Consider the following 23,327-nt stretch of genomic DNA (forward strand, 5'->3'; position numbering starts at 1 on the left):
GGCAGACGGCAATAAATGCACCTATGAGCATCTCCATCTCAGCTATGTTATAATGCTGATTGGCAGATGGATGCATGCTGGGATTCCGCATGCATTAGCCGAGAGAGGCGCACCGCGGAGGTAGTGAGTGTGACGGATAGGTTGGTCGGGAGGCGCTCGGGGAGGGGTCTGTGCTGACTCTGGTTTCTCTTCATAACGCACAAGTCTTTCGCCTTTTACTAAAGACTTCCGTGGAGAGGAACAGCCATGAGTTTAAGATATTTTTGGCAGGCTTTGCCGAATGGCCGAGCCCTATGAGTTTGTGAAAAGTCAAAGAGCTGTCTACATCAAGTAGGGGGGGGTCCACCAGCGAGAGCTTGGGTGGAGGTGCTAAGCAGCGGCCATTGTTGAGAGCACTCAAAACAGGGAACCACGACGAGTGCGATTTGTGCCGAGAGCTTGACTTGCACTTTGAAAACATGGGCGTCATCGCTTCTCGGCCTTTTGGCTAAGATCAAGTGTAGTATCTGTTCTTATCAGTTTAATATCTGATATGTCCCCTACATAGGGATAACATATTAAACCGATTTTTAGCAACAGGAGTTGAAACATGGGGCTTGCTCCGTTCACTCCACGCATCGACCCTGCATTGCAGTGCCGCTGGGAACGGTGCACCCTACTCTTGCCTGGTGAAAAACCAAGCTCTGACAAACATATGGAGTTATTTTGTGAAGATCTCCATAGGCCTAAGAACTTTTGCGGGATGCATGAAAATGTCAGGACTTTGGTTCAGAAAGTCAGTGCATTTTCATTGTACGGTGGTTTTCAAGAGCAGAGTTCATAAACTGATTCACAACAAACAAAAACAACCTACAAACCCTAAACAGGCCTCCTCAAAATTGCTTAATACTGGATTATATGGCTGTACTGGCTCTTTACTATAGGCTCTGAACATAATCCCAAGAAGCTTGTAAAGGATTCTGAATTTGATTGGGAGCCAGGGTCAACAATCGAGAATTTGTTTTAAGCAAGACCTTCCGGGTAGACTTGCTCAGACGCTCGGCAACAGCATTTTCAACCAATTGTAAGCGGTTCAGACATGTACTGCCGAGACAGGTGAAAAAGTGAACTGCAGCAGTTGAGGCAGACGGCAATAAATACACCTATGAGCATCTCCATCTCAGCTATGTTATAATGCTGATTGGCAGATGGATGCATGCTGGGATTCCGCATGCGGCAAGCAGAGAGAGGCGCACCGCGGAGGTAGTGAGTGTGACGGATAGGGTGGTCGGGAGGCGCTCGGGGAGGGGGCTGTGCTGACTCTGGTTTCTCTTCATAACGCACAAGTCTTTCGCCTTTTACTAAAGACTTCCGTGGAGAGGAACAGCCATGAGTTTAAGATATTTTTGGCAGGCTTTGCCGAATGGCCGAGCCCTATGAGTTTGTGAAAAGTCAAAGAGCTGTCTACATCAAGTAGGGGGGGGTCCACCAGCGAGAGCTTGGGTGGAGGTGCTAAGCAGCGGCCATTGTTGAGCGCACTCAAAACAGGGCACCACGACGAGTGCGATTTGTGCCGAGAGCTTGACTTGCACTTTGAAAACATGGGCGTCATCGCTTCTCGGCCTTTTGGCTAAGATCAAGTGTAGTATCTGTTCTTATCAGTTTAATATCTGATATGACCCCTATATGGGGATAACATATTAAACCGATTTTTAGCAACAGGAGTTGAAACATGGGGCTTGCTCCGTTCACTCCACGCATCGACCCTGCATTGCAGTGCCGCTGGGAACGGTGCACCCTACTCTTGCCTTGTGAAAAACCAAGCTCTGACAAACATATGGAGTTATTTTGTGAAGATCTCCATAGGCCTAAGAACTTTTGCGGGATGCATGAAAATGTCAGGACTTTGGTTCAGAAAGTCAGTGCATTTTCATTGTACGGTGGTTTTCAAGAGCAGAGTTCATAAACTGATTCACAACAAACAAAAACAACCTACAAACCCTAAACAGGCCTCCTCAAAATTGCTTAATACTGGATTATATGGCTGTACTGGCTCTTTACTATAGGCTCTGAACATAATCCCAAGAAGCTTGTAAAGGATTCTGAATTTGATTGGGAGCCAGGGTCAACAATCGAGAATTGGTTTTAAGCAAGACCTTCCGGGTAGACTTGCTCAGACGCTCGGCAACAGCATTTTCAACCAATTGTAAGCGGTTCAGACATGTATTGCCGAGACAGGTGAAAAAGTGAACTGCAGCAGTTGAGGCAGACGGCAATAAATACACCTATGAGCATCTCCATCTCAGCTATGTTATAATGCTGATTGGCAGATGGATGCATGCTGGGATTCCGCATGCGGCAAGCAGAGAGAGGCGCACCGCGGAGGTAGTGAGTGTGACGGATAGGGTGGTCGGGAGGCGCTCGGGGAGGGGGCTGTGCTGACTCTGGTTTCTCTTCATAACGCACAAGTCTTTCGCCTTTTACTAAAGACTTCCGTGGAGAGGAACAGCCATGAGTTTAAGATATTTTTGGCAGGCTTTGCCGAATGGCCGAGCCCTATGAGTTTGTGAAAAGTCAAAGAGCTGTCTACATCAAGTAGGGGGGGGGTCCACCAGCGAGAGCTTGGGTGGAGGTGCTAAGCAGCGGCCATTGTTGAGCGCACTCAAAACAGGGCACCACGACGAGTGCGATTTGTGCCGAGAGCTTGACTTGCACTTTGAAAACATGGGCGTCATCGCTTCTCGGCCTTTTGGCTAAGATCAAGTGTAGTATCTGTTCTTATCAGTTTAATATCTGATATGACCCCTATATGGGGATAACATATTAAACCGATTTTTAGCAACAGGAGTTGAAACATGGGGCTTGCTCCGTTCACTCCACGCATCGACCCAGTGCCGCTGGGAACGGTGCACCCTACTCTTGCCTTGTGAAAAACCAAGCTCTGACAAACATATTGAGTTATTTTGTGAAGATCTCCATAGGCCTAAGAACTTTTGCGGGATGCATGAAAATGTCAGGACTTTGGTTCAGAAAGTCAGTGCATTTTCATTGTGCTGTGGTTTTCAAGAGCAGAGTTCATAAACTGATTCACAACAAACAAACAAAAACAACCTACAAACCCTAAACAGGGCTCCTCAAAATTGCTTAATACTGGATTATATGGCTGTACTGGCTCTTTACTATAGGCTCTGAACATAATCCCAAGAAGCTTGTAAAGGATTCTGAATTTGATTGGGAGCCAGGGTCAACAATCGAGAATTGGTTTTAAGCAAGACCTTCCGGGTAGACTTGCTCAGACGCTCGGCAACAGCATTTTCAACCAATTGTAAGCGGTTCAGGCATGTATTGCCGAGACAGGTGAAAAAGTGAACTGCAGCAGTCGAGGCAGACGGCAATAAATACATCTATGAGCATCTCCATCTCAGCTATGTTATAATGCTGATTGGCAGATGGATGCATGCTGGGATTCCGCATGCGGCAAGCCGAGAGAGGCGCACCGCGGAGGTAGTGAGTGTGACGGATAGGGTGGTCGGGAGGCGCTCGGGGAGGGGGCTGTGCTGACTCTGGTTTCTCTTCATAACGCACAAGTCTTTCGCCTTTTACTAAAGACTTCCGTGGAGAGGAACAGCCATGAGTTTAAGATATTTTTGGCAGGCTTTGCCGAATGGCCGAGCCCTATGAGTTTGTGAAAAGTCAAAGAGCTGTCTACATCAAGTAGGGGGGGGGGTCCACCAGCGAGAGCTTGGGTGGAGGTGCTAAGCAGCGGCCATTGTTGAGAGCACTCAAAACAGGGCACCACGACGAGTGCGATTTGTGCCGAGAGCTTGACTTGCACTTTGAAAACATGGGCGTCATCGCTTCTCGGCCTTTTGGCTAAGATCAAGTGTAGTATCTGTTCTTATCAGTTTAATATCTGATATGTCCCCTATATGGGGATAACGTATTAAGCCGATTTTTAGCACCAGGAGTTGAAACATGGGGCTTGCTCCGTTCACTCCACGCATCGACCCTGCATTGCAGTGCCGCTGGGAACGGTGCACCCTACTCTTGCCTTGTGAAAAACCCAGCTCTGACAAACATATGGAGTTATTTTGTGAAGATCTCCATAGGCCTAAGAACTTTTGCGGGATGCATGAAAATGTCAGGACTTTGGTTCAGAAAGTCAGTGCATTTTCATTGTACGGTGGTTTTCAAGAGCAGAGTTCATAAACTGATTCACAACAAACAAACAAAAACAACCTACAAACCCTAAACAGGCCTCCTCAAAATTGCTTAATACTGGATTATATGGCTGTACTGGCTCTTTACTATAGGCTCTGAACATAATCCCAAGAAGCTTGTAAAGGATTCTGAATTTGATTGGGAGCCAGGGTCAACAATCGAGAATTTGTTTTAAGCAAGACCTTCCGGGTAGACTTGCTCAGACGCTCGGCAACAGCATTTTCAACCAATTGTAAGCGGTTCAGACATGTACTGCCGAGACAGGTGAAAAAGTGAACTGCAGCAGTTGAGGCAGACGGCAATAAATACACCTATGAGCATCTCCATCTCAGCTATGTTATAATGCTGATTGGCAGATGGATGCATGCTGGGATTCCGCATGCGGCAAGCAGAGAGAGGCGCACCGCGGAGGTAGTGAGTGTGACGGATAGGGTGGTCGGGAGGCGCTCGGGGAGGGGGCTGTGCTGACTCTGGTTTCTCTTCATAACGCACAAGTCTTTCGCCTTTTACTAAAGACTTCCGTGGAGAGGAACAGCCATGAGTTTAAGATATTTTTGGCAGGCTTTGCCGAATGGCCGAGCCCTATGAGTTTGTGAAAAGTCAAAGAGCTGTCTACATCAAGTAGGGGGGGGTCCACCAGCGAGAGCTTGGGTGGAGGTGCTAAGCAGCGGCCATTGTTGAGCGCACTCAAAACAGGGCACCACGACGAGTGCGATTTGTGCCGAGAGCTTGACTTGCACTTTGAAAACATGGGCGTCATCGCTTCTCGGCCTTTTGGCTAAGATCAAGTGTAGTATCTGTTCTTATCAGTTTAATATCTGATATGACCCCTATATGGGGATAACATATTAAACCGATTTTTAGCAACAGGAGTTGAAACATGGGGCTTGCTCCGTTCACTCCACGCATCGACCCTGCATTGCAGTGCCGCTGGGAACGGTGCACCCTACTCTTGCCTTGTGAAAAACCAAGCTCTGACAAACATATGGAGTTATTTTGTGAAGATCTCCATAGGCCTAAGAACTTTTGCGGGATGCATGAAAATGTCAGGACTTTGGTTCAGAAAGTCAGTGCATTTTCATTGTGCTGTGGTTTTCAAGAGCAGAGTTCATAAACTGATTCACAACAAACAAACAAAAACAACCTACAAACCCTAAACAGGGCTCCTCAAAATTGCTTAATACTGGATTATATGGCTGTACTGGCTCTTTACTATAGGCTCTGAACATAATCCCAAGAAGCTTGTAAAGGATTCTGAATTTGATTGGGAGCCAGGGTCAACAAACGAGAATTGGTTTTAAGCAAGACCTTCCGGGTAGACTTGCTCAGACGCTCGGCAACAGCATTTTCAACCAATTGTAAGCGGTTCAGGCATGTATTGCCGAGACAGGTGAAAAAAGTGAACTGCAGCAGTCGAGGCAGACGGCAATAAATACACCTATGAGCATCTCCTTCTCAGCTATGTTATAATGCTGATTGGCAGATGGATGCATGCTGGGATTCCGCATGCGGCAAGCAGAGAGAGGTGCACCGCGGAGGTAGTGAGTGTGACGGATAGAGTGGTCGGGAGGCGCTCGGGGAGGGGGCTGTGCTGACTCTGGTTTCTCTTCATAACGCACAAGTCTTTCGCCTTTTACTAAAGATTTCCGTGGAGAGGAACAGCCATGAGTTTAAGATATTTTTGGCAGGCTTTGCCGAATGGCCGAGCCCTATGAGTTTGTGAAAAGTCAAAGAGCTGTCTACATCAAGTAGGGGGGGGTCCACCAGCGAGAGCTTGGGTGGAGATGCTAAGCAGCGGCCATTGTTGAGTGCACTCAAAACAGGGCACCACGACGAGTGCGATTTGTGCCGAGAGCTTGACTTGCACTATGAAAACATGTCTCGGCCTTTTGGCTAAGATCAAGTGTAGTATCTGTTCTTATCAGTTTAATATCTGATATGTCCCCTATATGGGGATAACATATTAAACCGATTTTTAGCAACAGGAGTTGAAACATGGGGCTTGCTCCGTTCACTCCACGCATTGACCCTGCATTGCAGTGCCGCTGGGAACGGTGCACCCTACTCTCGCCTTGTGAAAAACCAAGCTCTGACAAACATATGGAGTTATTTTGTGAAGATCTCCATAGGCCTAAGAACTTTTGCGGGATGCATGAAAATGTCAGGACTTTGGTTCAGAAAGTCAGTGCATTTTCATTGTACGGTGGTTTCAAGAGCAGAGTTCATAAACTGATTCACAACAAACAAACAAAAACAACCTACAAACCCTAAACAGGGCTCCTCAAAATTGCTTACTACTGGATTATATGGCTGTACTGGCTCTTTACTATAGGCTCTGAACATAATCCCAAGAAGCTTGTAAAGGATTCTGAATTTGATTGGGAGCCAGGGTCAACAAACGAGAATTGGTTTTAAGCAAGACCCTCCGGGTAGACTTGCTCAGACGCTCGGCAACAGCATTTTCAAACAATTGTAAGCGGTTCAGGCATGTATTGCCGAGACAGGTGAAAAAGTGAACTGCAGCAGTCGAGGCAGACGGCAATAAATACACCTATGAGCATCTCCATCTCAGCTATGTTATAATGCTGATTGGCAGATGGATGCATGCTGGGATTCCGCATGCGGCAAGCAGAGAGAGGCGCACCGCGGAGGTAGTGAGTGTGACGGATAGGGTGGTCGGGAGGTGCTCGGGGAGGGGGCTGTGCTGACTCTGGTTTCTCTTCATAACGCACAAGTCTTTCGCCTTTTACTAAAGACTTCCGTGGAGAGGAACAGCCATGAGTTTAAGATATTTTTGGCAGGCTTTGCCGAATGGCCGAGCCCTATGAGTTTGTGAAAAGTCAAAGAGCTGTCTACATCAAGTAGGGGGGAGTCCACCAGCGAGAGCTTGGGTGGAGGTGCTAAGCAGCGGCCATTGTTGAGCGCACTCAAAACAGGGCACCACGACGAGTGCGATTTGTGCCGAGAGCTTGACTTGCACTTTGAAAACATGGGCGTCATCGCTTCTCGGCCTTTTGGCTAAGATCAAGTGTAGTATCTGTTCTTATCAGTTTAATATCTGATATGTCCCCTATATGGGGATAACATATTAAACCGATTTTTAGCAACAGGAGTTGAAACATGGGGCTTGCTCCGTTCACTCCACGCATCGACCCTGCATTGCAGTGCCGCTGGGAACGGTGCACCCTACTCTTGCCTTGTGAAAAACCAAGGTCTGACAAACATATGGAGTTATTTTGTGAAGATCTCCATAGGCCTAAGAACTTTTGCGGGATGCATGAAAATGTCAGGACTTTGGTTCAGAAAGTCAGTGCACTTTCATTGTCCTGTGGTTTTCAAGAGCAGAGTTCATAAACTGATTCACAACAAACAAACCAAAACAACCTACAAACCCTAAACAGGGCTCCTCAAAATTGCTTACTACTGGATTATATGGCTGTACTGGCTCTTTACTATAGGCTCTGAACATAATCCCAAGAAGCTTGTAAAGGATTCTGAATTTGATTGGGAGCCAGGGTCAACAAACGAGAATTGGTTTTAAGCAAGACCTTCCGGGTAGACTTGCTCAGACGCTCGGCAACAGCATTTTCAACCAATTGTAAGCGGTTCAGGCATGTATTGCCGAGACAGGTGAAAAAGTGAACTGCAGCAGTCGAGGCAGACGGCAATAAATACACCTATGAGCATCTCCATCTCAGCTATGTTATAATGCTGATTGGCAGATGGATGCATGCTGGGATTCCGCATGCGGCAAGCAGAGAGAGGCGCACCGCGGAGGTAGTGAGTGTGACGGATAGGCTGGTCGGGAGGCGCTCGGGGAGGGGGCTGTCCTGACTCTGGTTTTCTCTTCATAACGCACAAGTCTTTCGCCTTTTACTAAAGACTTCCGTGGAGAGGAACAGCCATGAGTTTAAGATATTTTTGGCAGGCTTTGCCGAATGGCCGAGCCCTATGAGTTTGTGAAAAGTCAAAGAGCTGTCTACATCAAGTAGGGGGGGGTCCACCAGCGAGAGCTTGGGTGGAGGTGCTAAGCAGCGGCCATTGTTGAGCGCACTCAAAACAGGGCACCACGACGAGTGCGATTTGTGCCGAGAGCTTGACTTGCACTTTGAAAACATGGGCGTCATCGCTTCTCGGCCTTTTGGCTATGATCAAGTGTAGTATCTGTTCTTATCAGTTTAATATCTGATATGTCCCCTATATGGGGATAACATATTAAACCGATTTTTAGCAACAGGAGTTGAAACATGGGGCTTGCTCCGTTCACTCCACGCATCGACCCTGCATTGCAGTGCCGCTGGGAACGGTGCACCCTACTCTTGCCTTGTGAAAAACCAAGCTCTGACAAACATATGGAGTTATTTTGTGAAGATCTCCATAGGCCTAAGAACTTTTGCGGGATGCATGAAAATGTCAGGATTTTGGTTCAGAAAGTCAGTGCATTTTCATTGTACGGTGGTTTTCAAGAGCAGAGTTCATAAACTGATTCACAACAAACAAACCAAAACAACCTACAAACCCTAAACAGGGCTCCTCAAAATTGCTTACTACTGGATTATATGGCTGTACTGGCTCTTTACTATAGGCTCTGAACATAATCCCAAGAAGCTTGTAAAGGATTCTGAATTTGATTGGGAGCCAGGGTCAACAAACGAGAATTGGTTTTAAGCAAGACCTTCCGGGTAGACTTGCTCAGACGCTCGGCAACAGCATTTTCAACCAATTGTAAGCGGTTCAGGCATGTATTGCCGAGACAGGTGAAAAAGTGAACTGCAGCAGTCGAGGCAGACGGCAATAAATACACCTATGAACACCGAACTGTTCTTCGTGGCGAGCCCCATCAAAGCTTGCTACGGAACGCTCCCGGAGGAAGTTTGAGGAGGAGGAGGAGGAGACCGCGAGGACAATAGCTGTTACGAAGAGGGGGGAGAGAGGGCCGCATAGGTTTCCCGAGGCGAAAGAGAGTCAGGGAGGGGGACGCTGAATCCTCGGCACTCGAAGACGCGACGCCCATAGATGTCGAGTACAGGAGGCTGTACAGCGAGCTGAGAGACAAAGCGCTCTCGGACATAAAAGATCTGGTATGGGAGTATGTGGAGAGGCAAAGCACCGGTTCTGCCTCATATGAGTTCATGAACATATATGGCATGTTTTCCTTTAATGAGCCCGGGGCCCGGTATCAGCTGCATGGACATCAGAGAAGAGAAGAGGCACCTAGGTGTAAGTTCACCAAGCTCGCTTATCCCGAGATGAACCTCTGCTCCAATGCTCAGAAACTCGTGACTGTCTGCGGGATGCTCAGCCCGCTCCTGAGTTCTTGTGCTCAGCCCGGGGAGCTGGAATTGACGCGCTGCGGGGAGCTTGATTACCATAGGGCGGAGGAAGCCTTTGTTAGACTCGCAACCCGTAGCAAAATGAGGCCCGTGAAGAGGCCACACGGAGACAGCGTGGGGAGCACCATGGGCAGCATGGAGTCTCGCTTTGCGTTCTCCGTGCGGGAAGAACACACACCCGAACCACCTTTTACTGACTGTCCTCTCTCCTTACCCACCCTATCGATACTATGTTGGTTTTGTCTGTAAGACCGCACGTGCGAGCGTGTTTGTAAGGTGCTGCGTTAAGTAACTGACCTCTGCCCCGTTGTTTTCCCCTTTTGTCTTCACAGGCCAGCAGAGGACAGAGCGCGGACCTCATCCTGGTGGACGAAGTGGGCTTTGTGAATTCCAAAGTGCTGCTGGCCGTGTTGCCCAACATTGCATGGCGCTTAAGGACGTGGCCCGGTCGCCCGTGACCAGGGCCTACCTGTGTCTGGACCCGGCGTTCGGAGGAGGCTCTAGGTCCTGCGCAGGGGTGTGCTGCGCTGTGGAGCTCTTAGGTGGCGTTCTCGTGGTAAGTGTCGACCCGTTTGCTCTCGATCGGGCTTGACATTTCCGAACGCACGAGGAGAGGAGCGTTCGTAATCCTCGGCGTCTTGGAGAGCGCGCGACCGAGTCCAGTCGTGTGGGTAGCCTCCCCGTCGGCCTCGTCCAAGCCCGAGACGAGCAGGACACGTATCCGTAATCTGGCGCCGGTCCGCTCACTGCTGCGTCGCGGGGCCCGTGCGACGCGGGCTCCTCAGCTATGTGCATGAGAGTTCGTATGTAGGCGCTCATGCGGCTCTCGTCCTGGACGCTCAGCGCTGTCTCGGCGTCGGGCACGAAGCACGATATCAGTTCCACGGCCTGGGCCCACACGCCGCAGGTGCAGCTCTTCTCCGAGGAGCGCTCCGAGAGACTCCGTTGCCAGCCGGTCATCAAGAGAGCAACTATGGTGTGGAGAACCCGCAGCGGGGAACGCGAACAAAACGGACTCAACGATCCTCTTCCTAGGCCCACGCGGCCTCGGTTCCGATCACCGCCCTCGCCCTTGCGACACTGTTTGTTATAGGAGGAGATCAGCGCGTCCGCGACCAAGACCCTCGCCGGCGAGAACGAGACGATCTGACTGTACGCGGTCTTCAGTTGCCCTCGTTCCATTGCAGAGTAGAAGTTCATGTTGCGCCAGAACGAGGCAAAGACAATCATGAACTCGTAACGAGACAGCAGAAGCTCCCAGGGGGTCCTCATCAGGTCTATGAGATGCCCTCGAGCCGCGCAGCACGCCGGGCAGAACGTCATCTCGGATCACTGTTTTCTCTTGCGACGCGCTCTCTCGGAGCAGGTTCCCCAACCGAAAACAAAAACCAAACACATGTATATGCTTTGTGTATGTTTTGAGTTGTTTTGTTTTTTGTGAACCCGCTCTCCTTTGTCTCGTCTTTTAGATCATGTCCCTGGACGAAATGGAGATGTGCGATTTGGATCAGGTCACCAGAGCGCACCAGAGCGCCCTGCTGAGCACTCACGTGAGGTTGCTGAGAATCCTGTTGCCCAGGACCCAGTGGAAAGAGGTTCCTGTGGTTGTGGTGTTCGAACAGAACACCTACGTAAACTCGCTGACCGACATGAAGGATCTCCTCGAGCACTCTCTGGCCCGCTCCGGGTTCAGGGTGCTCTTCTACAGCAAGTGGTCCCAGAGCCACAACAAGTACATGCTGGGCAAGCACGTGAGCGCGAAGACCAAACTCGCCTGGGTGCTCAGTGCGGTGTCAGCCATCGAGCGAGAAACCCTGCGCTACTGTGACTGCGTGATGTCCCTCGGCTGGGCCTTGTTGACGGAGGCCACGGATAAAAGCAGAGCACTCGAGGCAGCCCTCGGCGCCTCTCGGGGCTCGGGCTCCAGCAACAGGACGGGCTCGACTCTGGACGTGCACATGTACAGACGTTCGAGGAAGGGTGCAAACCTGGCCACGGACCTGGCGGCTCGCACGCTGGAGACCCGCGACGCGATAACCCTGCCGGAGGACAGGCTCGCAGACAAGGCGCACGCGGAGCACGGAAAAGCGCTCCTATGTAAGTTGAGGGAGGAGATGGCCGCAGTCGTGATAACGGAGTCATCGAAGGGCTGCAGCACCGTCACCACGGGAGGCAAGAGATCTCTTCGGGGAGAATACACCAGAGACGATATGCTCTCGGCGTTCTTGCTGCTTTGCCACACCAGGGACGAGATACGCGGAGGCGACAGGATGGTCAACATACGCGAAGGGGTGTATTGCACGTGAATTACCCGGTAGTGTTGTTTTTCAAAACGTGTGTACTCTGTCCCCCCGTCTGTGAAATAAAGAAATTCTGCAAGACTTGTGTCTTTTTACATAGACATAGAGCGTGCGCTGCTGCATCGGAAGAACACAAAGCACACAGGCAAACAAACGCATTCGAGAAGACCCAATAGGTGTTGTTTATTGAATTCATACACAGATTGAAGGAAGTTGCACAAGCACGGCATATGTGACGACAATAACATCACGGTTGTTACTACTACAACGGCACAAGTGACTCTCAGCTAAAGAAGGCTGTCCACGCTCCCTCTGTTTCAGCATTCGTCGTCATCTTCGAACACAACGCCTTTAGCTCCCGTGCTTAACCAAGAACCGCCAGGGTGGAACCAGTGCCCTACGTCGTAGCCGTTGTCATCGAAGCACAGACCTTGGCTTCGCATGCAAGACACCTCGTCCTCATCTTAGTACCTGAGAGCGGGGTCGCAGCAGTCAGGGTTGGAGCAGTGGTCCGAGGGGTGTTCGGGATCTTCGTCCTCGAGGTCCGAGGCGTCGTGGTCGTCTTCGTCACATTCCGAAGTCCCAGAGTCGACTGGTTTTGTTTCGCCTATCTCCTTAGCGTCCCCGGGAAACTCGGCAAAGCCGTTTTGTTCGCACGGGGATTCCTCGTCCTGACAAGCCTTGCGAGGAACGGTGTTCGCAGCTGCCTCTTGGGGCCGCGGGGTCTTCTGCGCGGCTTGTTCCTGAGCGAGCGCCCACGCGGTCTCGCTCGAGGCTCCCGCCGCCAGGCTTCGAGCCTGGGTGAAGGTGAGCGTGCCGGTGGACGGGGTGGCCGAGGCCTTGTTAAGACCGTTCCTGGACGGGTAATCCTCCACTGGTCCCATGTCACAGTTGGCCTGAGAAGGAAAAGGAGGACCCCTTTTCGGGATACCACAAGGCTCACTGGAGAGAAGGCTGGAAGGGGAAGAAAAACAAATATAATTGCGAATGCGTGACGCGTCGCCCGTCTGTGCTCCGGCCTATGCTGCAGGGGAGAGAGATTATAAGGGGAGTCTTGTTGTCAATGTGCTTTACGCAGTCACACATATGCATGCAGTCAATCAACGAGATGATACAGAAAGTAAGAAGGGTCATGAAGCTAAGTCACAGTCTGCGGATAGCTCTGTCCACGGTGTTCGGGATTTGACTTGCGGACGGACGGACACACCAGAAGAAGCCCCTGGTCGGACACCAGAAGCGCCCATGATACACAATCGAGAACCTAAGAACACACACAGAACGCACTAGTCGCCGGCCGCCGCGTCCTCTTAAGGTATCCGTCATTAAGCCAGTGTGCACGGGCCGCTCCCTCGTCAAGTTCGAGGTTCTCACGTCATGGAAGTGAACAACTGGGTGTCCATGTTAAAGGAGAACGCAGACAGAACTATGAGCACCGTGAATTACACTTTACTGAGCTCGAGCGGGCCTAGCCACAACCCCGTGTTCACTTACAGAGCCGAGCTCCGGGGCGAGGGCAGCGCGTCGAGACAGGGTCTTGCCAAAGCTCGGGCCGCCAAGGACTTGATGGCTCGCGTGTCAAGTACTATGGCGACAGAGCCCCCTCAAAAGCCCGTCGACGCGGCATCGGACCTCGTGTTCCCGACCCCGGGCCGTGGCAATTACGTGGGAGAGTTACAGGTGAGCAATCCCGCAATGTAATATAAACCGTCACGCGCACACACGTGTGTGCATGGGCCTCTGAGCCGGTAACGCTCTCGCTCTGTCTCTCTGCGTATTTTGCTTTTCAGGAGCTGTGTCAAAAGCGCCATTGGCCCCTGCCTTTGTACGTTGAACAGGGGGTTTCAACGACGGGTCAATTCCTATGCCGCTTCACCGCGGTCATGGACTCAGCTCAGCAAAATGCAGACATATGCATACGTGCCCTAGGTGAGTGTCGTAGACGTAGACACTCTGGACGGCTGGACTTGACAGTGTTGTGATGTTGTATTGTTATGTTATGCTGTAGTACACATGCGTTAAACGTTTTGCCCTTTTGTTTTGCTCTCTGTTTCATGTCCCTTTCCTTTTTGATCTCCAGCAACCGGGTGGTCTAAGAAGATGGCTAAGCTGAAGGCCGCGGACTACGTTTTGAGCATTGTGAAGAAGCTGGACAAGTGAGGAGCGAGGCCCTCGTCCAGACAGCGATGTCCGAGTTCCTATGGAACCTCCCTCGCAATACCACTCTGTATGATGTGAAGTGTGGTGAGGCGGGAGAGGAATTATTTTGCATTATTAAATGGAGCACGATCCTTGCGGTCGTCGTCGTCGTCGCTCTGGCGCTCCTGTTCCTCCTTTGCACTCTGTGTTTGGCACACGTGTTGTGTGAAAGAAGGATAAGATACATCAGGCTGCCTGTGGTTGCAGTGTGATATGTGTGTGTGATGCCTGTATAATAACCGTTGTGTGAAATAAAAAACAAGGACAGCGTACGATGCATTCTCTTCCAAATGTCTTTATTTCTTTCACTACACCGAGAACAGTGACTACACAAGCGTTGTTTAATGCACGTCAAGTGCCGCGATCCACAGAGACAAACTCCGAAACAGAGGCTCGGGAATCATACAACTCTCTCTGTCAGTGGCGGCGGGGGGCCGCTGCGGCCGCTGCGACTGGGGCCGCTGCAGCTGAGGCAGACTTCTCTTGGTCCAGACCCTGAGAAAAGAGAATAAATGGTGAAAAGACACCCCGGAACACACGGGATCAAAACTAAAACTAAAACTGATACGTGAAACTAAGAGCTGGACGCAAACACGAACCAGAGAGTAGTATGAGAGAGAGCATTAATTATTACCCTTTACAACCTAAGCCAAGCCTCCTATCACGGAAGAGTCTGTCTCGCAGATGACATATTTGGCGTGCCCCTCGCTGAACCTGACGTGTGGCTGTCTGCTTTCTTTTTCTTCTTTGTCTTCTTCTTCACCTTCCGGACTTTGATACCTCTCGCCGTCCAAGGTGCACAAGAGAGGAGTAGCAGTGGGTCCATACGGGGAGCCAGACATCCTCTGGTTGCACGGGGGATTGTAGATGTGAGAGCACTTGTTGTAGATCCTGATTGTGATCAGCACCAATCCGAAAACAATCACCAGTGGAGCCGCGAGAAACGAGTACATGACCCATTCGTTTTCAGTGAACCACCACAGATACTGATGGTTGCCCATGTTTGTGTGTATCGTGCTACCGAGACCGGCCTGTTGCTGCGATGAAGCAGCAGAATGTAGTGGATGTCTGTCTGTGGCGCGGTATCACCGTGTTGCTGCACTTCAACAACCAGTGAGAGATAGTAAGACACAAACTCAATTAATACCAGACGGAGGAGATACACCGCATCGTGGTTTATACTCAGTTTAATGCAGAAGGCAATACGTGTACACGGCCACTGTGAGTTAACAGGGCATCGGGCGTCCTGTTGTTAACTACGTAGACAAATCGAAGGTGGCACGTACCACCTACACGTGTTCATGCATCGACATTCATTCCACTCGTCATGACCGCGAGGCACGACTGCGTGTGCCTGCACAGGGCACTCAACGCTTTAGAGAGAGCCCAACTGGAGCGCGTGGGACTCCAATCTCGACGACAGACGGACAGGGATCTCAGAATGTTAGTGGGACCCAGGGGCACTGCCTTTGAGAGACCTGCGCCAAGTCCGATGATTGGACACGGCTCGCATCTCTTTGGGATACGGGCCGTGCTGGCCTTTCACGTGGACACGCATACGCGCCTATTCCCCCAGAGACAACTGTGTTACACAGCTGGGCATCCTTGAGGAACATCTAAAACGCTGCCTGGGACGACCGAGTCTACCTCGGTGCGATCTGAACCCATCCATGTTCGTGTGAAATAAATGAAGATGATCTGAATAAATCCATTGTGTACGTGTTTATGGGTCCCTGCAAGTGTGTCTGTCTGTCCCTTCACATCCGGGTCCGCGACCTGGGAAGCTTCACTTCTCGATGTGCCCTACCGAGTCGACCTACCTCGGTACGATCTGAACTCGAACCTGACAGTGAAGCTTCTTTGTACACTTGGTGTAACAATAAAGAACGTTTTTATACATAGCATGCCTTCCTTTCATTTGTTTCTCTTGGCTTTCGCTGATCTCTGCCTTGGGCCTATGCGCGCAGCCCGGTGGCGATTTAAAAACACCCCCCCTGGTGGACCGAGTATGCAAAAGGGTAGCACAAGGGTTATGGAAAACCTGAGTAAACTTAGAGAAGACATTACTCAGCACAAGCACTTGTTCTCGTCCATCACTAGCAGGTTCCAAGAATGTGAAATCAATTTTCAGATTTCATTGGGTCTGGAGGCTAGCAAATGTCCCATAGGAGCCCAAACTTGTGGCTGCATATTTTTAGCAACACTGCATCTCTCACATGTTTGGCACCAGTCTTTAATCTTCTTTTGAATACCTCACCAGTAACACCTCTGCCTGATCAGTTCTGTAGTCCGATCAAAGGTAGATGGCACTGATGGCTGTATCGGCTCCTTGCAGTGCTGTCAAGTCATCAGTCGATCGCTCTAGGGCAGCAAATATGGTATGTTGGGAAACAGCTTTCTGAACAGTCTCTGGCACAGGAGTCCGAGGGCGGGCCTGACCCACTAACATCTCAGCCAGAGACAGATGCTCCTTAGACAAGGCATCTTCATTCTGGTTGCTGCGTCCTGGGTGATACCTCACGGTGTAGTCGAATACTGCCAGCTCAGCCACCCAGCGCTGTTCTGTAACCCCCAGTTTGTCTGTTCTTAAATGACTGAGAGGGTTGATGTCTGTCCATACTACACACTTTTGGCCCAGCAAGTACTCACGTAACTTCTGTGTCATTGCCCACTTCATGCCCAAAAACTCTTGTTTCATTGAGCTATAGTTCTTTTCTGGGGGGGTGAAGGCTCCAGCTCTCATAGTCAATTTTCAGATAAGACCTTTATCTTGCCATCCTGCTCCTGGGAAAGGACTGCCCCCTGGCTGTCATGACTGGCATCCACTTCTAAAATGAAAGGCAGTTTGAAGTTAGCAACTGTCACACTGGGGCGGTCCAGGCTTCTCTCAGAGCAACCCATTGGCCTCCGCGTTTTTTTCCCCTGCCAGAACGGCAACCACTTTGTGAAGAGGGTCAGCCAACTTGGCAAACCCCTGGACAAAACATCTATAGTAACTATAGTAACCATGTGCCCCAGGTATTGCACCCGTTCTTGGAAGAAGTGACATTTCTCGAGCTCTACCTTTAATCCGTCTTTCTGGAACCGCCCTAAAACTATATCCTGGCGGCTGAGGTGTTCATCCACTGTGGAGGAGAATACAATAAACCTCATCAAGATAGAGCAACAGGGAACGACAGTGCTGGTCACCAAACATTTGCTCCATCATTCACTGGAACGTGCTGGGAGCGTTGCATAAACCAAATTGCATTCTGTGAAATTCAAATAGGCCAAATGGGGTGCAGAATGCAGTTTCCATCTTGTCCTGCTCTGAAACTGGGCCCTGATGGTAACCGCTGGCTAAATCAATAGTCGAGCACTACTGTGCTCCTGACAGGGCATCGAGGGACTCCTTGGGAGGGGAAAAGCATATTTTCATGTTTTGCTATTCAACAGTCTGTAGTCCACACAGAGTCTCAGGCTGGCATCTTTCTTTGTCACCAGAAATATGGGAGAGGCATAGGGGCTACAACTTTCCCGAATGACATTGCTATAAAACAACTGACGTATGTTAGCCATAACTTTGTCATAGTCTGAGGGGAGACTACATCTGTTTCTCTGCCTAATGGAGACACTGTCGAGTAGGGAGATGTCATGCGTCACAAGGTTGGTGCAACCCAGGTCCAGGTCAGAAGCTGCAAACACAGTCTCACATTAAGCAACATAGCCCCAGCCTTTCTCTGGTCTGGCTTGGAAAGTGCAGAAAAATCTAAGGACTCAACATGCTGTTGCACGGGGCTGATCTGTGCCCCTTGGGCACGAACTGTAACTGGACCCCCAGCCGAGCTATGCTCTACGTTAGAGATTCTCCCTGGCAAACTTACCACCTGAGCCTCATTCAAAAGCCCTATGGGGTGTCGAGGATACAGAAGGATGTATTTTTGAGGGAAGGAGTTTCTCGCCTCCTGAGCTACAGTGGTTGCTGCTGCTGCTGCGGGATGTGGGGCGCTAGGCGGCTGAACCTGGGAAACCTGCCCGTTACAGCACTCTCTGGCATAGAGACCTGGCTTTTGGCAATGCCTACATATTATGGTATTATGGAGCCATTGGTTAGCAGGGGGCCTGGAGGATGCCTGTAGTGCTAGCAGGCTCTGGGTCAACTGGTTAAGCTTCTCTTGCTGCTTCTGTAACATGCTCTTCAACTCTGCCATTTCTGTGCTGCCAGGACTGCTCTGTGCCCTACTCTCTGAGGACTGCATGGCACTTAACGAGAGGACAGAATAACTCCTAACCCTAGGCTCATCAGGTCTTCCCTCCAGCTCCCAGCAACTCTGCCCTGATATCTAGTAGCCTGAATTCAGGGTGCTGCCGTACTAAACCCTTTAACTCCCCGCTAAGGTCAGAATCTAACACATGTTCTACAAACTGGTCTCTAAGAAGAGTGGGGGAACCACGCATCAACCTTTTCCATTAGACAACATAAAGCTTGTGAAGTCCTGCGGGGACTCTCTCTCTGACTGCCTCATAGAAAAGAAACTCTGCTGTAGGAACATATAAGATTTACAGCAACCATACAAATCTTGGAGAATAGTTAAAATTTCTTCAGGGTCCTCTCTTTCAGCTCTAGGCTTATACCTAATCTCATCCTTTGTCTCTCCCTCCAGATGGTCATATATAAAATAGGCTTCATCAACAGGTCTTAGCTGTCTTAGTATCCTTAGTGTAGCCCTCATCTCTTCAACCCAATCCTCCACTGGTATTCCCGATGTCCCCCTAAAGGTTGGGCATTGTTGTTCTCTGGGAATGTGAAGCAAACGTTCAACAGGAGTTCAACGCACTGAACTATTATTTAATCATAAACTGCATGTCACGAACGATACACGGTGGAACTGGACCCAATTGCAAGACACAACACGGGATCAAATATAACGTGATTTAATGTGTAATATAATATACAATGCAAGGTGCACGGGGGGCGGGGGTCGCGTGGCCGGGGTCTCAGTGGTGAGAGGTGGGTGGTGGTGAGTTCTCCAGAGCGTGCAGAGTGAATCCCACAGTCCCAGTACGATACGTGACGTTCCTCCACGTGGCGATGGCATCCTCCGAGGGAACAAACAAATCCCACACCGTGGAGGCAGGCAGGCAGGCAGGCAGAATGGTTGAGGCAGGCAACGAGGGAAAACTATAATAAATGAACACAAGGAAGGGTTAGCTACACAAGCTAAGGACATGGGGAAAATGACAGAGGTAACTGGAGCCAGGATCACAATAACGATACCGCTCTTGCTGACTGAACGATCTGGCGACGAGTGGATCTCAGACCGGTCTTCTTATACTGACGGGGAATGATTGGCGATGATCTCCACCTGTCGCCACCTGCAGGGAGGGTCTTGTCACCAAGACACAGACAGACACCGAGCAGGGGAGAAACATGCAGAATAACACACAGGGGAAAACAAACATTGAAACAATCATGACAGTACCCCCCCGTCAATGAACGCCTCCAGGAGGTCTACCGGGCTTCTCAGGATGGGCCCGGTAGAAGCCAGATACTGGAACCCCCGTCCTCTACGCCGCACCACCATGATCATTTTGACCATAAAGGCTGGATGGCCGTCCACGAGTCGGGGGGGTGGTGGGGCGACGGTAGCAGGGCATAAACTGCTGGACTTCACTGGTTTCAGTTGAGAAACGTGGAAAGTGGGGTGTATCCTGAGGGCTGGAGGGAGCTAAAGGCGAACAGCACAGGGGGTTAATCACAGCCTCGACTACATATGGACCAATGAAATGAGGGGCGAGTTTCTTAGAGGAAACATTGAGGGGAATGTCCTTGGAGTTCAGCCAAACCTGTTGGCCGGGCTTGGATTCAGGTGCTGGAGTGCGGTGGCTGTTCTGTTCCTGAGTACGGAGAAGGGCCCGTCGGGTCTCCCTCCAGATCCTTTGCACTCTCCGAAGGTGATGTTGCATAGAGGGAACTGCTATCTTCGACTCCTGAGCAGGGAAAAGAGGAGGTGAGTAGCCTAGTGAGGCTTCGAACGGCGACATACCTGTAGCCGAGCAGGTAAGGGAATTGTGCACATATTCCACCGAGGTGAGTTGAGAACTCCACGCCGAAGGGTTCCGAGCACACACACAACGAAGGGCGGTCTCCAGGTCCTGGTTGGCTCTCTCCGTCTGTCCATTAGACTGCGGATGGTACCCTGAAGATAAACTCACCGTGGCCCCCAGTGCAAAACGCTTTCCAGACTTGGGATGTGAACTGCGGACCCCGGTCCGACACAATGACCGTAGGTATCCCATGTATCCGAAAAATGTTGTCCATGACGAGTTTGGCCATCTCCATGGCCGATGGCAGCTTGGACAGGGGGATAAAATGAACCGATTTAGAGAAACGGTCCACAACCGTCAAAATGGTGTTGTTACCTTCTGAGAGAGGTAGACCCATGACGAAATCCAGGGCAATGTGGGACCAGGGCCGTCTGGGCACTGGGAGAGGGTGGAGGAGACCAGCCTACGGACGATGAGACGCCTTACTTCTGGCACAGACGTTGCAGGCCTGGACGTATTCCCGGGTATCCACCAGCATGGCAGGCCACCAGAAGTGTCTGCTCATGAGAGACATAGTCCTTGCGATTCCTGGGTGGCACGAGACTCGAGAGGTGTGACCCCACTGAAGAACCTGGGAGCGAGCACAAACGGGGACAAACAAGCGTCCCGGTGGACCACCACCGGGGTCAGGATTAGTCTCAACAGCTTGTCTTACCCTTGCCTCGATCTCCCAGGTCAGGGACGCCACCACACAGGTCGTGGGAAGGATGGTGTCAGGTGCAGCTGATTCCTCCTCCACAGGACCAAACTGTCTGGACAGAGCATCCGGTTTGATGTTCTTGCTGCCCAGACGATAGGTGAGGGAGAAATTGATCCGGCCGAAGAACAAGGCCCACCGGGCCTGACGAGAGTTCAAAGGTTTGGCCGTCTGGATGTAGGCCAGGTTCTTGTGGTCGGTCCAGACCACAAACGGTGTCTCTGCTCCTTCCAGCCAGTGTCTCCATTCCTCCAATGCTAGTTTCACCTCGAGTAGTTCCCGGTTGCCCACATCATAGTTCTGCTCAGCAGGTGAGAGTTTTCTAGAGAAAAAAGCACAGGGATGTAACCTCTTATCACCTGCCGAGCGTTGTGAGAGCACCGCTCCCACTACACTGTCCGAAGCGTCCACCTCGACGATTAACTGGCTGGTATCCGGTTGGATGAGCACAGGTGTCCCTTTAGGTCCACGAAAGCCTTCTCAGCAGCTGGGGACCAAACAAACGGTACAGAGGGAGAGGTTAGTCTGGTCATGGGTGCCACTACCTGGCTGTAGTTGCGGATAAACCGGCGGTAAAAATTAGCGAAACCCCAAAAACGTTGTAGCTGTTTCCTGGACGTGGGTGTAGGCCAATCCGTAACAGCCCGCAGCTGGGTCTGCCTTTACCTGCCCGCTTTCCACAATGTAGCCCAGAAAAGTCACTGAAGAGGCGTGAAAGTCGCACTTCTCGGCTATCACGTACAATTTGTTCTCCCTCAATCTCTGTAGGACCTGGAAAACGTGGGTAATATGTTCCGCAATGTTCTTTGAAAAGATGAGGATGTCGTAGAGGTAAACAAACACTGACCGTGTTAGCAGGTCTCTGAGGACATCGTTTACCAGAGCTTAGAAAACTGCAGGCGCGTTAGTGAGACCAAAAGGCATGACCAGGTATTCAAAGTGTCCGAGAGGTGTGTTGAAGGCGGTTTTCCACTCGTCTCCTTCCGTTATCCGGACCAGATGGTATGCATTGCGGAGATCCAGCTTGGTGAAGACTGTGGCGCCATGTAGGGGTTCAAAAGCAGAGTTGATTAAAGGCAGAGGGTATTTATCTTTCACGGTAATATTATTGAGCCCACGGAAGTCGATACAAGGCATTATCCTTCTTGGACATAAAAAAAAACCCTGCACCCAGAGGAGAGGAGGAAGAACGGATAATACCTGACTTGAGGGAATCTCCTATATACTGTTCCATAGAACCTCGTTCAGGAGCAGACAGATTATAGAGTCTGCTGGTGGGTAATGGAGCTCCAGGCAACAGGTCTATTTTGCAGTCGATGATAGTCGATAGGGTCGATGAGGTGGTAAGGATTGGGCCTTTTCCTTACTGAACACCTCAGCCAGGTCATGGTAAATAGGAGGCACCGAGGACAAGTCAGGGGGTTCTGGAGAGGAGGGCTGCCATGATACCATCATGACACTGCAGCTGTTGTTTTGATCTTGTTTTGATCAAACACACACACACACCCCACACGCACACACACACACGCACCCCATACACCCCACATGCACACACACACACCCCCCACACACATGCACACAACAGGATCTCCGTTGGCCAGAGTTTATACCAATTATTTATCAAAGAAAAAGGAGAGGGGTTGTTTTTTTTAAATAATCTAAGCTTCATTCAATTGTTGAAGTGTGTAGACAGAGTTGACGCTAGAGCCGTGCACATATCACAAAAAGTTTCAGATCCCCCAACTCGTGTTTGGAAATGAGTTTTGGTTTAGTTTTTATGTAGAGACTTTACTAGGGTAGCTCTCAACAGAGCTGAACCATAAATTAAGTGTACATTATCGGCATACAGGCCTCTTCACAAGACTTTGTAAGCTGTCACATACGGTGGGTTAGGAAATGAGAAGTGAGAGAAGTTTATCCTCTTCTCTTATCATTTAACAACATTACAACCACGCAGCAGCACACATTTCCCCCACATTGGTGTAGAAGGTGTGAGAAGGAGAAAGCCGAGTGTAACAAAAACTCAAACCTCAACAAAACTTGGTAAGGCAATGGTTGGTTAGTGAGAAACAGACCCACATAAATTAGGTGTTAGATGTTTAGTAACATTTTCAACCACTTGGTATAGGATAGAGTAGCAGGATTTCAAAGTCACTTATCCGTTGCTACTTACATTATAAGCAACCTAACTCCTTTTCTGCTCCTAACCTGCTCCTTCAGCCATTTTGAGGATGGTGGCCCCCAACTGTGTTGAGTTTGGGACAAAAACTGACATTTAAATGCTATGGCAATAGCCATCACATGTTATTCCTTTATAACAGCCCTATTGTTGAAGCTTCTAGACTGCCTCACATCTCTTCTATCATTTAGATCCTGTAACCATAATACCCGATCCAGTAATTACTTAACCTAAAATATGCCTCACTTACACACTAATGTTGACAGAAGTGGTTTCAGATACTATACACTGTTGGAATGGAATAAATTACAAACTTCTCTTAAACTTGAATGCTA

General features: G+C 50.1%; 16 non-coding genes across 16 annotated transcripts; all 16 read left to right on the forward strand.

Annotated features, from left to right (window-relative positions):
- Positions 1-174: 174 nt before the first annotated feature.
- On the forward strand, positions 175-287 carry LOC124849524. The gene has a single exon (XR_007029974.1). It is a non-coding gene; the product is annotated as a U5 spliceosomal RNA (small nuclear RNA).
- Positions 288-467: 180 nt separating this feature from the next.
- Positions 468-659, forward strand: LOC124849472. Its single transcript, XR_007029922.1, has one exon. It is a non-coding gene; the product is annotated as a U2 spliceosomal RNA (small nuclear RNA).
- A 637-nt stretch (positions 660-1,296) lies between these two features.
- LOC124849526 lies at positions 1,297-1,409 on the forward strand. Its single transcript, XR_007029976.1, has one exon. It is a non-coding gene; the product is annotated as a U5 spliceosomal RNA (small nuclear RNA).
- A 180-nt stretch (positions 1,410-1,589) lies between these two features.
- Positions 1,590-1,781, forward strand: LOC124849470. The gene has a single exon (XR_007029920.1). It is a non-coding gene; the product is annotated as a U2 spliceosomal RNA (small nuclear RNA).
- Positions 1,782-2,418: 637 nt separating this feature from the next.
- On the forward strand, positions 2,419-2,531 carry LOC124849527. Its single transcript, XR_007029977.1, has one exon. It is a non-coding gene; the product is annotated as a U5 spliceosomal RNA (small nuclear RNA).
- Positions 2,532-2,712: 181 nt separating this feature from the next.
- On the forward strand, positions 2,713-2,896 carry LOC124849477. The gene has a single exon (XR_007029927.1). It is a non-coding gene; the product is annotated as a U2 spliceosomal RNA (small nuclear RNA).
- Positions 2,897-3,537: 641 nt separating this feature from the next.
- Positions 3,538-3,650, forward strand: LOC124849528. The gene has a single exon (XR_007029978.1). It is a non-coding gene; the product is annotated as a U5 spliceosomal RNA (small nuclear RNA).
- Positions 3,651-3,832: 182 nt separating this feature from the next.
- LOC124849575 lies at positions 3,833-4,024 on the forward strand. The gene has a single exon (XR_007030025.1). It is a non-coding gene; the product is annotated as a U2 spliceosomal RNA (small nuclear RNA).
- Positions 4,025-4,665: 641 nt separating this feature from the next.
- LOC124849529 lies at positions 4,666-4,778 on the forward strand. The gene has a single exon (XR_007029979.1). It is a non-coding gene; the product is annotated as a U5 spliceosomal RNA (small nuclear RNA).
- A 180-nt stretch (positions 4,779-4,958) lies between these two features.
- Positions 4,959-5,150, forward strand: LOC124849471. Its single transcript, XR_007029921.1, has one exon. It is a non-coding gene; the product is annotated as a U2 spliceosomal RNA (small nuclear RNA).
- A 642-nt stretch (positions 5,151-5,792) lies between these two features.
- On the forward strand, positions 5,793-5,905 carry LOC124849532. The gene has a single exon (XR_007029982.1). It is a non-coding gene; the product is annotated as a U5 spliceosomal RNA (small nuclear RNA).
- Positions 5,906-6,072: 167 nt separating this feature from the next.
- On the forward strand, positions 6,073-6,265 carry LOC124849474. The gene has a single exon (XR_007029924.1). It is a non-coding gene; the product is annotated as a U2 spliceosomal RNA (small nuclear RNA).
- A 640-nt stretch (positions 6,266-6,905) lies between these two features.
- LOC124849530 lies at positions 6,906-7,018 on the forward strand. Its single transcript, XR_007029980.1, has one exon. It is a non-coding gene; the product is annotated as a U5 spliceosomal RNA (small nuclear RNA).
- A 180-nt stretch (positions 7,019-7,198) lies between these two features.
- LOC124849572 lies at positions 7,199-7,390 on the forward strand. The gene has a single exon (XR_007030022.1). It is a non-coding gene; the product is annotated as a U2 spliceosomal RNA (small nuclear RNA).
- Positions 7,391-8,031: 641 nt separating this feature from the next.
- LOC124849535 lies at positions 8,032-8,145 on the forward strand. Its single transcript, XR_007029985.1, has one exon. It is a non-coding gene; the product is annotated as a U5 spliceosomal RNA (small nuclear RNA).
- A 180-nt stretch (positions 8,146-8,325) lies between these two features.
- LOC124849574 lies at positions 8,326-8,517 on the forward strand. Its single transcript, XR_007030024.1, has one exon. It is a non-coding gene; the product is annotated as a U2 spliceosomal RNA (small nuclear RNA).
- Positions 8,518-23,327: the final 14,810 nt, after the last annotated feature.

Source organism: Scophthalmus maximus, chromosome 17, assembly GCF_022379125.1.
Source record: "Scophthalmus maximus strain ysfricsl-2021 chromosome 17, ASM2237912v1, whole genome shotgun sequence".
In the NCBI taxonomy this organism is placed as follows: domain Eukaryota; kingdom Metazoa; phylum Chordata; class Actinopteri; order Pleuronectiformes; family Scophthalmidae; genus Scophthalmus; species Scophthalmus maximus.